The sequence below is a fragment of the Equus caballus genome, chromosome 1 (assembly GCF_041296265.1).
Source record: "Equus caballus isolate H_3958 breed thoroughbred chromosome 1, TB-T2T, whole genome shotgun sequence".
Taxonomy (NCBI): domain Eukaryota; kingdom Metazoa; phylum Chordata; class Mammalia; order Perissodactyla; family Equidae; genus Equus; species Equus caballus.
The window spans coordinates 3546855-3563185 of NC_091684.1; the positions used below are offsets into that span (position 1 = coordinate 3546855).

General features: G+C 43.0%; 1 long non-coding RNA gene across 7 annotated transcripts in view; it reads left to right on the forward strand.

The window, feature by feature from the left end:
• Positions 1-3646: 3646 nt before the first annotated feature.
• The window catches only part of LOC111772702 (uncharacterized), a 28327-nt gene continuing 15642 nt past the window's right edge, over positions 3647-16331 (forward strand). For 4 of the 7 annotated variants that reach the window (XR_011431787.1, XR_011431791.1, XR_011431790.1 and 1 more), the window contains exons 1-7: positions 3647-3742; positions 3891-4095; positions 4505-4610; positions 5253-5382; positions 13038-13273; positions 14160-14296; positions 15305-15598. This is a non-coding gene — a long non-coding RNA (uncharacterized lncRNA). Of the gene's footprint in view, positions 3743-3890; positions 4096-4504; positions 4611-5252; positions 5383-13037; positions 13274-14128; positions 14297-15304; positions 15599-16331 lie in introns of all 7 variants that reach the window. The other 3 variants (XR_011431762.1, XR_011431779.1, XR_011431785.1) reach the window with 2 other exon arrangements.

The window sequence follows — 16331 nt, forward strand, 5'->3', positions numbered from 1 at the left end:
CCCAAATGTCCCTGAGCTGTGCACCCCCAGCCGGACCAGGGTGGCCCAGAGCCTCTAAGTGGAACAGACCCTGTGGTGACATTAATGCTCCAGAGCTCCCCATGGGATCAAGCTGAGGCTAGACATGGCCTGAAGCCATGTTCTTGCTCAGCTTTCTCCCTGGTCTGCTCTTCTCTCACTGCCTCAAAGGTCTCTGGAGACACTGCTTAGCATCTGCGCGAGAACCCTTGTTTCCGGCTCTGCTTCTAGGAAACCAGCTAAGACAGTCCCTGCATGTGAAATGACCAAGTTGTGGGATTATTTCATCTGGGTCCCTCTGGGGGTTCCCCTCTCTCTGTCCCCACCACCACCCCTTAGTTTTGCTGCTCTTCCATCCACATTTCTCTCCCCGCCACTTCAGGCTCCTGCTTCTGCCAAATGATTCTTCCACCCACTGGTGGGGAGGCAGCTCATTGGATCTGTAATCAGAGTCAGGTTCAGATTTCAACTCTGTGTGACTTTGCAGGTAGTTAGTGCCTCAAGCCCAGTTATTCTTGCAGAATGAAGATACAAACACTCGCCTTCCCAGGGTGACTGTGAAGACACGACCTGGCAAGATAGTGGATGTGAGGAAGTGAAAATGCCTCAAGCATCGCAAAGAAGCGTGTACTCACTCAAGAGGGGTTTTCATCACCAGGCTGCTCCTTCTGCAAAACAAGTGTAGGCTCCCTGTGGCCACCACCACAGCCTTGGGGGCTGTGCGAGGTCTGCTTCCCTTTGTCCCCAGCAGTGTCACCTCTGCTCAATTTCCCAACTCTCCAGGGAGGCCCAGATCCATCCGTGTAAGACATCCTTCAAGACTGCTCAGAATTATGAGATTTTCGTTCTTCCCAGCGGCACTGATAGGGGATCATACGCTTGAGTCCATGGAGGGCTCTCGTCTCAGGGAGAAGAGGGTAGAGCTGGGGTCATGGGAAGCATGTGGAGGGAACAGAACAGATGCCATACAGGAACCACGAGCAGCACAAGGTGAATCAAGATAAGTGAGCACAGAAGAGGCGGTCTCTGAGTTGAGAGGTGGGAGCCCGGGAAGCTGTTCACCTCAGAGATGGGCAGAGGTGGAGAAAAGTATGCTGGAGAGTCAGAAGGAAGAGGCAGAAGAGAAGAAGCAATTGGCTTTCTCCTTCAGAATCGGGGTCTCCCTTTCCAGGAAGGTGGTTTTGCTCACATCACCAAATCCCCAAGATCATAGCAGAGCAGAACTGAGCTCTGTGGGAAGTCTTCTCATGCTCCAGCCCCGCTGCTGGAGGTCCCTGCAGCTGGACGATGCCCCCACCTCTCCCCTCAGCTCAGCCAAACGTCCTCAGCCCTCAGGCTTCCCCTCCCCCAGTTATGTGCACCTGCATTGACCTCTTCCTTACGTGGCATCTATTTTTCATACCACACCCAGATGTTGAGCTGTTTTAGTCACATTAGTCACGTCCCTCGTGTCCCGAGTCTGTCAACTATGGTGTTATGTATCCCCTCAGCATTTTCTTGTGAGTCATCCCTCACCCAATATACCTCAAGACATGCTTATTTAGTTAATTTTCACCATTACATGATGGACAAATCATAACTCTTTCTACCTGAAATAAGAAATATGGGTAGAAAGTGAATTAGTCTTACAGATATTTTCCAAAATTTCTGACATTGCTTAACAGTAAAACCCGGTGGTTGTTCTGAATTCCCATCTGGATTTTTATAATTGACACAGTGTGAGGAAAGGGCAAAATGGATACATGGGCTGAGGTCACCAGGGCAGAAACACTCCCAGATCTCTGCTCCTGTTTGTTCGCATAGAACCAAGTGATTTCAGGGCATAAAGGGGGTGGACTCGGGGACTGGCCCTGGTTACCTAACATTAACCCCTTCTGTGCAGAGGACAGATCAACACTGAGCTGACAGCCCATCTGCTGAGTAATGTGCAGAAGAGTGATAGGGCCTGTGATAAAACCAGGTGCCCCCACCAGCAGCTGTCCATGTCTATTGGAAAGTTTGAAATGCATCCCAACTTTATACATGTTGAAAAGCTGATCATTTAATTCATCATGCGTTTCCCTACTGATGGCAGGCTGCAGAGATGCAGCAGGTCCCTTTCTTTGATAGGTTTTGGGGACCAGGCTGTGTGCTGTGTAAACTCCCTCAGAGAAACAAGGGCCAGGTAGGACCTTGTTCTGGAGAAGAGGAGGCGGCTACGGGTGAAGGTTACACCTTGGCAGAAGCTTAGGATCAGACTGAACTTCCCTCAAAGTCAAATGTGAGCATCACCAAGTGAGTTAAGATAAGCGAGCTCCTCCACACGCGTCCCAGAAGATGGTGAACTCCGCCTGCCCCCACCCCATCCTGTACCCACACACAAGTCCTTAGATCTTGGGACAGAACCTGAGGGGAGAGCTGCAAGAACAGGCCTTTGAGAACCCCAGTCACAGGCAGAGTGCTCATGGTCGACAGGCCACCAGTTCAAGTCTCATTCCCACTCGAACGTCCCGTGTGCAAATGACACCCGTCTGCCCCTCCCTCCTCCGGAGGATCGCCCTCAGGGTCGTGGCGCACACATGCACAAGGTGCCAATGACCCAGGCTCACCCAATCCTGTCACAGAGGGGACTTATCCGAGACCCTCAAAGGCTTGGTGCAACTCCACACTTTAAGCAAATAAAAGGCATCCGGAATGTGAGTCCATGTCTGGATTTACACCTCTCCCTAGTAGCAGCCCCTCCTCTGACAAACCTGATCTGATACGCATCTGATTTTTCACAACAAGCTTAATGGGGCCCCAAATTCTTGTCATCGTCCTCCATCTCATTAAAGCATCCATTGTGAGTCGAGTTATGCCAAAATAGCAATGTTTGAACGAGACCTTCTTTGCCCACTGGTGACTTCAGTGGATTTATAGGAGACAGTCAAGAATCCTGCTGTGAGGTGACCCTTTCTTTCATAGCAAATGCCAGGTAGTGCTATAGAAGCATGCAGGGGGATTGAGGAGGGCTTCCTGGAGGAAGTGATGGCCAAGCTGAGAGCTAATGGATAGACACAAGTTCTCCAAGCAAATGAAGGGAGCGTCATGGCAGAGAGTCCAAGACCAAAGCTCCAGAGGCAGCTGTGAGGACTAGCTCTGACGCTGGCATGGGTACGTCATGGCATGGGATGAGGCTGGAACAGGTAAGCAGGTCAAGGGGGCTCAGTGGTGTGTAAACCTGCCGTAGAGTCAGACAGAGCAGGTATCGTACTGACTTTTCTCAATTCTTAGGCTCCTGATCTGCAGACGGTGACATCATCAACACCCATCCCCTAAGAGGGTTATGCAGATTAAACAAAATGATGCATCTCAATATTATTAATACATGGACACCCAGGATGCTTGATCACAGAGATGTCAACTGCTGTGGTGACCATAGCCCTGCAGGCCATGTGGGGACTATGATTTGTCTTACACTGTGTGAACAGAATCCATTAGAAGGGGCTGCATGACCAGATTTATATGTTAGCGTGGTCATGCTGGCCACAGTGGGGCAGAGACTGAGGCAAACCCAGTAGAGAGGCAGTTGCAGTGACCCAGAAACAGGACCATGTCCTGGATTGGGGAAGTGACTGGAACAAAGAGATGTTTAGAATTTAGAATTGTCAGAACTTTCCAACTGATTAAATCTGGAGGAATGAGGGAGAGGGAGGAAGCACAGGTCACATCAAAGTTTGGGTCCTGAGTAACCTGATGGGTGGTGGTGAGAGCACCGCGATTAGGAAAAGTGGGGATATGTGGGTGGGCAGCACCAAGTGGGAGTCGGGGCAGGGCAGCCATGGGGCAGGCAGGCAAAGGGAGGGAAGGTGCACGCTGCTGGATGCCTTCAGCGTTAGTCGTGTTGGTTTTAGGCGCTTGCCAGACTGTGGATGAGGATCACGGCTCCACCGAGCGAGGTCTGACCTGGACACTTCGGGTCGTCAGCATTCCAAGCAGCCAACGCTCTGCTCTAGAAGGAGTAACTTCAGCTGAGCGCGTCTGCCTGCACATTGGCTCCCACTAATGGGATTCAGATGCAGCCAGGTCTCGCTGCAAGACTTCCTGCTGACAGCGAAGGTAACTTCCATGTGCAGCTCTTCCTGCCACTGTTAGCACCCTACCTCACATCCAGCACCAAACCTCAGGAAGGCTGGGACCCCAGGTTCCGTGGGTCTTTTGACTGCCTGAGAAGCATGAGGTATATGTGTATGTGTGTGTGTGTGTGTCTAGTATATATATATATATATATATATATATATATATATATTACAGATCCAATAGTGTTCAATAACTATTAGGATAACTGCAGTTCTCCTTGCCTAATTTAATTAGGCATTAGCTACAATCACTGTCCTTTGTTCTCGTCTCCCAACATGACTGAGTCATGTAGCACCATTCACTGTAAACCTCCCAATAACTGTAAGGGCATCTACTACATCCATCTTTCCAAAGAAAATTGCTAAGTGCTTATTTATTGTGAGCCTAGACAGGCCCACAAGATATCATCCCCAGAATGTGCCGCAGGAAAGAAGATTAGCCCCTTGGCAGGGCTGCAATCGATCATTCCAGGCTCTCGCTTCTCGACCCAGCTGGTGAGCAAGCAGACGCGGGGGCTGCGGGGCGGCTATGGGTCTCTTGTTAATGACCTAGTTAGCAGCTTAATGGAGAAATGGGGGCTTGAATGAGAGAGGAGCCTTGCCGTGGTACATGGAGCTGTCCCTGTATTTATGTGTCTGGAGTTGATAACCTTCTGTAAAGTAGTCATTGCTCTTATTACAGAAAACAGTCTATTTCTAAAATCTGCAGAAGGCTCTGAATACAAAACAGCTTTTGCAATTCTTTTGACTGATTTATTTGTAAGGGAGTGCTTTTTTTTTTCTTTAGTTGTTTTTGATGGGAGCTGCAAAAATTAGGGGGGAAAGTTTACCGAGCATCAGTATAGCTCCGTGAAATTGAACCTCTGATCCTTGCAGCCTCAGCTTGTATTAAGTGAGGCTAGTGAATTGCTAATAGGTGACGTCTGGCGAGAGGAGCTGCCTTGAAAATTACATGGGGTGATGAGGCTTACAGCCACCCCACCACCTGGGCAGGTGTGCTGAAGTTTCTCCATCACCACTTCCACAGATCTGGCGTGGGTCTAGAGATCATTTCTTATCACCTGCCTTTTGTTTCTTTATGTTCTGACACTGAGTGTGGGTGCTGATGCCAAGCCCCTGTGTTCATGTCCCTCCCAGTTGTCTGGTCCCTGGCTGATGCCGCCAACTGCATCATCACCTGCTTGATTCACTCTACAAATATCATCTGAACAACATCTATGTCCAGGACACCTGTTCCATGTGCTGTGACAGTTCTAGGCACACACAGGTAATGGGAGTTCAAGTCTAGTAAGGGAAGAAGGGTTGGTTGCCTCAAGCTCAGTATATTTAAAACTATAAAAGAAATCCACATGGAATAGGGGGCTCAGATAGTGGAGAGGCAAAGGTGGTCTTATAGATTCTCTGGTCTAGGTTCTGCCTGTCAAATAAGTCCTGACTGCTTTGTCTAACATAACCAGGGGCCAGGGTTGAGCAGCCCTCAGTGAGAGGGAAAATCTAAGCAATGTGTATCCTGCTGTCTCCTTTCTAGAACGCTCGCCAGCTGGATTTGCAACATGCTGATCCTGCCTTGTCTTCATCCCTATAAGGGATAGGGGAGCGGGAAGGCAGAGAGCCCTTTTTTATACTTTGTACCCGAGATCTGGGTGCTATGATTCCTGAGCATCTCTGATCATCAATACGTTCTGAAGGGAGTGAAAAAGCTTTTATGAGGTTAAGGTTGTTCCATTTATGTACACAAACCTACTTGATGCTGCATTTTTGACATTAATTACCAGACACACCAGATAAATTAGCTATTTGAGATCCACTTCTGGCTGCGCTATCCAAAATAGATCCCCAAACTGACAAAGTTATTTCAAGAAAACAATATACAAAATTGTGTTGTGTGATGACATGTCTTATGGTGCACCTATAATGCATTTATGTTTTTCTATAATGGCATGTCATTTTTAAATGTCATTACTTAGTGAGACTTAACACAAACATTAGAAATCTGTGGGTCCTCATTGTTTCTCTTTAGCTGAATTGTACCTCAAAATCCCAAAACCCAGGATCACTACAGTGGAGGAGGGAGTGAGCGATGCTCTGGAGTCCTCCTGGGAGCCTCACTCCTTTCCATGTTTACTGCATCTGAAAGTCCCTGGAGCTGTCCTCCCCTCAGTGCTGAAAGTAGCTGGGAGGAGCTGCTGCTTCTCCACCTCTTGCTGGCCACGCTGTATTGCACCCAGGAGAATGCATGCTGCCTGAAGTTCATTATCTGCTCATCTTGAGGCCTGGGTTACGATGCTGGTCCTGTACCAACTGGCTTTTAATGTTGGACAAAGGACTCTGTTCCCTGGAAAGAGCAACTACATGTTGCTATGCCTTTTGAAGATAAGCTGATCACATGTCAGAGATGTTTTCTGCTTTATTTTAGTTGTATATGTAGCATTTTCTAATTTTATTAGACAAGAAATTTGCAGTGATAGTAGAAAAACAATTTAAAAGTATGTGAACATATCTGAACTGTAATAGATGAGTTGCTGGAGGCAAAATGCAGACAACTCTGAGAGTTAAAACGTGGGGACACAGTCATAGACAGACCCCCACAATATTGTGAGATTTGCCTCCAGGAGCTCCACTGGATCCCCATGATCCATACTGAAGAACATCCCCTCAGGCTGCCAGCAGGGGGAGGGGGAAAGTGAACACTTTTGAAATGTGACAGAGCACTCTATTCTCCTTAACAAGGTCTGCTCTCAGACGAAACTAGTTAACAAGAGACAAACTGACCCGGGGAAGGGAGATCACCAACCCCAGAATACTGTAGCCAACCTGTCCCACCTAATGAGGGGGGATTAGAAACACTTGTGAAGTTCATGGTCCAGGGGCACAGGCTCACTAAAAGACTGAGAGCTGACCATAGCACCATGAAGTGCTTCCCTCCTCCCACACATCACCACCACCTCACTAAAGGCCTGTTTATAGCTGTTTCTTTTACCAAGTACATCATGTCCAGCTATTGAGAAAAGTTACAAGGCATACCAAAGGGCAACAAACACAATTTAAAGAGACAGAGCAAGCATCAGAACCAGACATGGCACGGATGTTGGAATTATCAGATGGGGAATTTAAAACAACTAAGATTAATATCCTAAGGGCTGTAATGAATAAAGTAAACAGCATGTAACATGTCACTGATAGGCAAAGTGAGCAGAAATATGAAAATTCTAAGAAAAAAAACAAAGAGAAATGCAAAGAGATCAAAAACACTGTAACAAAATTGAAGAATGCCTTTGATGGGCGTATTAGCAGACTGAACACCGCTAAGGAAAGAATCTCTGAGCTAGAGCATATGTCAATGGAATCCTCAAAAAACAAATAGCAAAGAGACCAAAGATTGAAAACAAAAAACCAGAACAGAATATCCAAAGACTGTAGAATAACTAAAAATGTTTAACAAGTGCATGATGGAAATATCAAAAGGGGGAGAAAGAAAGAAATTAACAGAAGAAGTATCTGAAGCAATAATAACTGAGAATTTCCCCAAATTAATGTCAGACACCAAACCACAGATCCAAGAAGCTCAGACAACACCAAGAAGGGTAAATGTCAAAAAAACTACCCCTAGGCATGTCATCTTCAAACTACAGAAAATCAAAGAAAAAATTTATGAAGGAAACCAGAAGATAAAATCATTTTACCTATAGAAGAACAAAGATAAGAATCATATCCAATTTCTCTTCTGAAATCACACAAGCAAGAAGAGAGTGGAATGAAATATTTAAACCATTGAGAGAAAACCTCAAACCTGGACTTCTATACCCTGTGAAATTATACTTCAAAAGTGAAGGAGAAATACTTTCTAAGACAAAGATGGAGAGACTTGTTGCCAGTAGAACTGCCTTGCACGAAATGTTAAAAGATGTTCTTTTTCTTCTTTTTAGAGATCCGTACCTGAGAGAACATCTGCTGCCAATCTTTTATTTTATTTTATTTTTTTCTTCTTCTCCCCAAAGCACCCCAGTACATAGTTGTAGGTCCTTCTGGCTGTGCTATGTGGGATGCCACCTCAGCATGGCTTGATGAGTGGTGCTAGGTCTGTGTCCAGGATCTGAACCGGTGAAACCCTGGGCCAAAGCTGAGCGTGAAAACTTAACTGCTCAGTCATGGGGACCAGCCCCCCAAAAGATGTTCTTTAGAGAAAAGAAAAATAATATAGTTCAGAAACCCAGATCTACATAAAGAAAGGAAGAGCATCAAAGAAGGAATAAGTGAAGGTAAAATCAAACTTTAATTTTTCTTATTCTTAATTGGTCTAACAGATAAGAAGGCTATCAAAATAACAATAGCAACAATGTATTTGATTATATATGCTTATGCATTAAATGTATATAAGCATATATATATGTGTGTGCTTATATATGAGTAAAATGAGTAACGGCAATGATACAAGGGACAGGAAGAGGGAATGAGGATTATTTTGTTATTATAAGGTACTCACACACTCTGTGAAGTGGTATAATGTTATTTGAAAGTAGACTTGTGTTAGTTGTAAATATATATTGCAAAGTCTAGGGCAACCAATAAAAAAAGTAAACAAAGAAGTATAACCGATATGCTGATAAAGAGAGAAAATAGGATCAAATAAAATGCCCAATTAAAATCATAAAAGACAGAAAAACAGTGGAAGAGAAAAGTAGAAACAAAGAACAAGGGCAACAAAGAAAACAGTTAAGGATATGATAGATATTAATCCAACTATGTCAGTAATCACTTTGAATGTCAATATCTAAATGCTCCAATTGAAAGACAGAGATTGGGTCCAAAGAGTGTCAGAGCAAATCAAAAAACACAACTGAACTATATGCGATGTACAAAAAAATGCATTTTAAATATAAAGACACATATAGATTAAAAGTAAATGGATGAAGAAAAATACCCCATGCTAACACTAACCAAAAGAAAGCTGAAGTAACTATATTAATTTCAGATAGAGCAGACTTCAAAGTAAGGAAAGTTATCAGGGATAAAGAAGGACATTACATAATGATAAAAGAGTCAATTCTCCAAGAAGACATAAGAATTCTTAATACACATGTGCCTAAAAGCAGAGCATCAAACTATGTGAGGCAAAAACTGAAAGAATTGCAAAGAGAAGTGGAAATAGATCCACTATTGTGGTTGGATAATATCCACTGTTATAATAGGTAACCCACCACTACAGTTGAAGACTTCAATACCCCTCTCTCAGAAATGGAGAGATCCAGCATGCAGAAAACCAGAAAGCACATATGTGGGCTCAACAGCACCAACAATCAATGGTTATAATTGACATCTTTAGACTACTTCATCCAATAACAGCAGAACTTAACATTTTTCTTAAGATCACATGGAACATTTACCAAGATAGACCATATTCTAGACCAGAAGACACATCTTAACAAATTTGAAAGAAGTCATACAAAGTCTGCCCTTAGATTACAATAGAATTAAACTAGAAATCTATAATGGAAAGACAGCTGGAAAATCCCCAAATACGTGAAGATTAAACAGCATACTTCTAAATAACACATAGGTCAAATAAAAAAATCTCAAAAGAAACTTTAAAAATCTTTTGACAAATGAAAATACAAAAACAATTTATCAAAATGTGTGGGATACAGTGAAAGCAGTGCTCAGAGGGAAATTTATCGCATTGGATGTACATATCAGAAAAGAAGAGAGATCTAAAATCAATAATCTAAGTTTTTCCCCTTGGAAACTAGAAAAAGAAGAGCAAATTAAATCCAAAGTAAGCAGAATAAAATAAATAAGAATTACAGCAGAAATCAATGAAAATGAAAATAGGAAATCAGTAGAGAAAATCAACAAAACCAAAAGCTGGTTCTTGGAAGAGATCAATAAAATCAATAAGCCTCTAGCCAGACTAACTAGGGAAAAAAGACACAAAGGTCACAAATTACTAATATCAGAAATGAAAGAGGGCAAATGCTATAGAGCCCCGGGACAGTAAAGGATAATACAGGAATAATATGAAAAACTCTATTCCCACAAATTTGATAACCTAGTTAAAATGTAACAATTCCTTGAAAGACACAATCTGCCAAAAACTCACACAAGAAGAAATACATGATCTGAATAGGCCTGTATCTAGCAAAGAAATTGAATCAATAATTAATTACCTTCCAAAACAGAAAGCGTCAGGCTCAGATGGGTTCACTGGTGCATTCTACCAACTTTTAAGGAAGAAATTGTACCAATTCACTACAATATCTTTCAGAGTCTAGAAGCAGAGGGAATACTTCCTGTTCTGGCCTCATAGCATTAGCCTAATACCACAACCAGACAAAGACATTATAAGGAAACTACAGACCAATATTCCTCATAAACATAGATGCAAAAATCCTCAACGAATATTAGCAAATCAAATCTAACAATGTATAAAAAGAATTATACATCGTGATCAAGTGTGATTTATTACGGGTGTGAGAGGCTGGGTCAACATTCAAAACTCAATGTAATCCATCACATCAACAGATAAAAAATTAAAAAGCTCATGATCATGATAATAGATGCAGGAGAAGCATTTGACAAAATCCAAAACCCGTTCATGATAAAAATTCTCAGTAAACTAGGAATAGAGGGGAATTTTCTCAGCTTTACAAAGAATAACTTTAAAAAACCCTATAGTTAACACCATACTTAATGATGAGGATCTCGAAGTTTTCCCACTAAGATCAGGTACAAGGCAAGAATATCCTCTCTCCTCACTACTCCTTTTCAATATCATACTGGAAGTCTTTGATAATGCAATAAGGCAAGAAAAGGAACTAGAAAGTATACAACTGAGAATTTAGACATAAAATTGTCTTTATTAGCAGATGACATGATTGTCTATATAGAAAATCTGGGAGAATTGACATAAAAGCTCCTGGAACTAGTAAGTGATTATAGTAAGGTTTTAGGATGCAAGGTTAATATACAAGAGTCAATTGTTTTCCTATATACCAACAATGAACAAGTAAAATTTGAAATTAAAACCACAACATTTACATTAGCACTCAGAAGAATGAAATATCTAGGTGTAAATCTAAGAAAATATGTACAAGATTTATATGAGGAAAACTATAAAACTGATGAACAAAATCAAAGAACTAAATAAATGAAGATATAGTCCATGTTCATGGATAGGAAGACAATATTGTCAAGATGTCAGTTCTTCCAACTTCAGATATAGATTTAATGTAATCCCAATCCAAATCCCAGTAAGTTATTTCATGGACATTGACAAACTAATTTTATTTTGGCTCAACCTACTTACAACACCTAAATGCATCTCCTGTGCTGGGGAACAGGGTAGAGAGATTTGTAGCTAATGACAGCTATTTACTTATTCATTTTTATAGTTTTCTTAATGAGCACGTTTTCTTGATAATGCTGTCTCTATGTTTCCCTCTACTGTGTTGGAAGCTGCTGTCTTGGACATGGGAAACACTGAAGCTGATAAATTACATTTCACATCTAAAACAATCTAAATTTCTGGCAGAGTGAACATTTACATAATGCTCTTTGCCACAGGCAAGACTTTTTTCTAAAGAATTTGAAGATTCCTTTTTTCTCCCTGTAAAGGAGGAAATCATAATACATCTCAAATTACCCTCAACTGAGATGTTTGATTTTACAATTACTCAAGAAACCTTAATGTTGCATTACTCCAGTAGACATAGTGCCTCACTGCTTGTTGCCCCACTTTGTGTTGTCCCTGTGGCGTCTGGGTGAGCAAATTGTCCAGTCTGACAGAGAACCATGGTTCGGGTTGAGTAGAGCTGGGCAGATAATGCCATAGCACAGAGAAGACTCCTGGCTTTGCATCATATCTAATTCTGCCTTTTCTTTCAGCTTGGATTTTCCCTCTGCCTCAGGGCTCCTTACTCCCAGTATCCTTTGCTGGTTTCTCCTCTTCTCCCTGACCTCATGAGGTCAGAGTGCATATGGGCACAGTCCTGCTTGACATTTCCACTTGGGTGTCTCATAGACATTACAAACTCAACGCAGCCAGACAAGCTCCCATCTGCTCCGCAGTGGTCCAGATGGTCTTCTCATCTCATCCCTCCACTTGCTTTGGCAAAACCCTGGCAACAGTTTTCAATTCTTTGCTTTCTCCCACACCATATCTAATCCATCAGCAAATTATACTTGCTCTACCTTCAAGATATGTGAAAAAGCTGTCATTTCTTACTACATCTATTGCTACCCCTTGCCAATCCATAATATATTCTCTGCACAAGAGCCAGAATGATTTTTGACAAAAGTCAAATCATGCCACTAAGATGTTCAAAGCCCTGTAATAGCTCCTCACTTCACTCAGAGTGAAAGTCAAGCCCCAAATACCTACAAGGTCCTCCACGAACTAGCCATCTGTTACTTCTCCGCTGTCACCTGCACTGCTGTCCTCACTTCTCATGCAGCTCCAGCCCCGCTGACCTCCTGCCTTTTCAGATGCACCAGCCTCCCTCCTGCTTTGGCCTGTGCTCTGGGCATCCACTCTGCCTGGATGACCTTCCCCTTTGGATTTGCTTGGCTAACTTCATTATCACACTCACATTTTTTTCAAATGTCAACTTCTCATTGAAGTCTACCCTCATGCCCTTAACTTAACCTCTCTCCTGTTCTGTTTTGATATTTTTCCTCCACAGGATTTATCACCTTCTAACATGCTTTATAATTTGCATATTTAATATATTTGTTGTTGATTTTCTTATCCTGATAGGGATAAGCATTCTAGCACGATGCTTCTTAAGTGCTTATAACATTCTTTAGTGCAAAGTAGTTTTTCAATAAATACTTATTGAATGAATGCAACCTGAACTGGATTCAAATCCCAGCTCTAATCATCGTCTATGTAAACTTGGGCAGTTATTTAACCTCTGTTGGTCTCAGAGTCTTCATCTGGAAATGGAGTCAAAGAAAGGAATAGTCACGAAGATTAACTGAGGTACTGGTTGCAAAGCATAAGGCTGGTGTCTGCCTTGGAATAAGCTGAGAAGCTGGTTCACCTGTCCTGTATCCTGCTGGATTCCCTGAGCAAGGTGCATTCTCCTTCCGAATAAGCAGTGAGCTCACCACCTGCCCGTCTTGTATGGGTGAGGAGAAACCTGTCATACGTCTCCCCTAAGGCAAGTATGTGCTAATCACTTTCTATTCGTGACTTCGTTAAATCTACTAACAGTACTGCAAAGTAGGTACTGTTATTAACCCCACAGTATGGATGAAGAAAAGGAAGCACAGAGCCATTACATTGCCTGACCAGGTCACGCAACTAGTCAGTGTACTGTCTGCCTCCAGAGCCCCTAATTTCACCATCACACTTACCGCTCCTCTCATCCATCCCACATGTCAATTTCTACCAAAAATGACAATTGTAAGTGATTCTTCCATCAGCATACTTTCACATATTGTCTTAAGTCCTTGTCTGATTATATGTTTAGGATCAATTCCTGAGTGAAATTATTTTGAACATATTTTAAGCTCTTTGATGCTAGTTGCCAAATTATATTCCTGAATATTTTTTCACAGTTTACAGTCCCATCAACAGAAGATAAAAACATCGAATAAACAACATTATTAAAGACCACACATTTTTCACTGAATGTGTTTTCCATGATATGTTGTCAGATATTTATTTTCAATTCTTAGCTTCATAAGACTCTAGTCAACATCTTGATGAATCAAATGCATTCTCTTTTGGGAATTTCTCTTCCCTTTGGATAGACTTCTTTGATCAAAAGCTCATGGTTCACATTTGAAATTATTTTCCAGAAGATGATAATTACCCCTTTATTTTGCCCCAAACATTAACTGAAGACCTACCATGTGTCAACAGTCTTAGATTCTTCCTCATGATGAGAGCCCCCAGTTGGTGGAAGCTCCTATTAGGAATGAGTTTACCCTTTCTACGCCTAGATAAAGCTCATCATCTCCCGTGACCCTTTTCTGCCACTGCCCTTGTGAAATGCCCCCCTTTTCTCCAGAAGAAGGTGGAAGCCTCTCCGTCCATTTCAGCTCTGATTCCAGACCATATGCGAGCCCCAGGCTTGTAGAAACAGAGAGGATAACAGGCCACTGCCCTCCAGGTCACTGCTCAAGAAGACAGAGAGCTGAAATTATACCCTTTTCAGATGGTCGTGTCGGGAATGTAGGTAAGAGTTTTGTTTTAATATCATTATTAATTTTATTTTTATTGCTTTAATCACTTGACAACTGAAATAAGAGATGAACATTTTCTATGAAAAAATAATGAGCTCTTCTAATGTTTGGCACTCCTTTGAAGATCTCATCTTCGACATCTATACATCTGCCCTGGCAACTTACGCTGAGGATATGTGCTAGCCAGACAAGGGTTCTTGTAGGAGGGAGCCTGTTTTGTGACTTTTATATTATACTGAAAGGCTGCATGTCTCACGAAGCCCCTGGAGGTTCAAGCTGGGGGGAGGGCCACCCTGAGCTATGGCTGGCAGCTGATCACCAGCAGGGGAGGACCAGGTGGGAGCTGTGGCTTGTGGCTTATGTGCTGGGCTCCCTCCCCTCCGCTCCAACACCACCATCCACAGCTGTCTCACTCATGCTGCCATAGAGAAGGTGGCTAGTACACTTTCGGTTCTGACCTGATTCTCCCTCCATTTTGCTGATAAGTTCTCGAGATTATTTAATTAAGTGCTCTCTGGTTTCTCAAATACTTGGTGAAGATGGCCAAGATTGCAAGCTGCCAAGATTGCAAGCTATGACAAGACTGGAAATCATGCTGTCTTCCCTCGTATGACAGTATCCAACGGATCTTGTCTTTGCATAAACAGTTTAGCTGGCTTCACAGCTACTGCTTGTGTCAGGACCACTGAGCTGTTGAGTAGACTGTAAGTATGTGTCGGCCGAAGCCTTCTAAGACGTGATTTTCATATCAAGTAATCAGGCTGACCACCCAGCTACTCATTACCCCAGAGTGAGTACTCTCTGAGGGTGTGACAGGCCTAGTAAAAAACCTGGTGCTGGCCGGGAAGCTGAGGGTGGGGGTGTTCATTTGTCCAGCACGATTCAGGAACGTATCCATCATTACGTATTTTTTCCAACCTCTTCCTCTGAGATTTCCCAGCTGGTGTGTATTGGCTTATATACAAGATCCCAAAGTCGCTGAAATACACATGCTCATGTAGGGACCTGACGGCATGGCAGAGTCACCATCTCAACCTCAGAGTCTCTACAGGGACATCATAGCTGTGGGGAGAGAAGAGGACTTCAACCAGAACTTGCTGTAGCCCAGGGCAGGTCCTGTGTGGCTGCAGGGCCTCCACGCGACAAGACCCTAATGGTGAGGAGAGACTCTCTTGCTACTCGGCGGGTCTTGCTGGACTGGCACCATTGGCCTCACCTGGGGCTTCTGAGAAATGCAGACTCTCAGGCCCACCTGGACTTACTGACCGGAATGTGCACTTTAACTGGATCCCCAGGTAACTGGTATGCCCATTTTCTTTGCAAGAAGTACTGGTTTAGGTCCATGGTTGTGGTAAACTCTCTGTGCAACAGAATCACTTAGGAAGTTGTTTTAAAATCCCCATGCTTGGTGCCCATCACAAAGGTTTGTTTCCTGTTGCTCAGGAGTAAGGAGCCAGCCATCAGGGTTTTAAAGTTCCCATATGCAGCCGTGGGTGAGAACCCTAAGGCTAGACAGCTTATCAGGACCCCCTTAATTTTGATTCAGGTCAAAAATAACATTCAAATGAAGAAAAGTTCAGGCCATTGAATAATGACTCAAAATGCTCTGGAAAAAATATTTAAGTTCACTGCATTGGTGGGCTCAAGCGGGAGGACAAAATTAAATGTGTATTCTGGCATATTTAGGAAACAGGGCTATTTAATTTCTCAGTATACTGGTGATAAAATAAAACCAACCAATGTAACTCATTCCCTCCTGGGCGTTCCATCTTGCAGTGTGGATAAATTGAATGTCACAGCACTTTCAAGCCTTGATAGAGTTTATAACTATGATAAAATTTTGACATGAAATAAATTTTGATCCAGGTTTGGTTTTATTTGGAGGTTATGACGGATAGCCCCTTAAAGTCCCTGGAATTATGTTACAGTAGATTCTGTGGATTCCTCGGGTTATAGCTAGCTGCGTCACTGCCCAAGAAGGCAATGTGATGCCCCTGGGTGGCGAGCCAGAGCACCACCGGCTCCCTA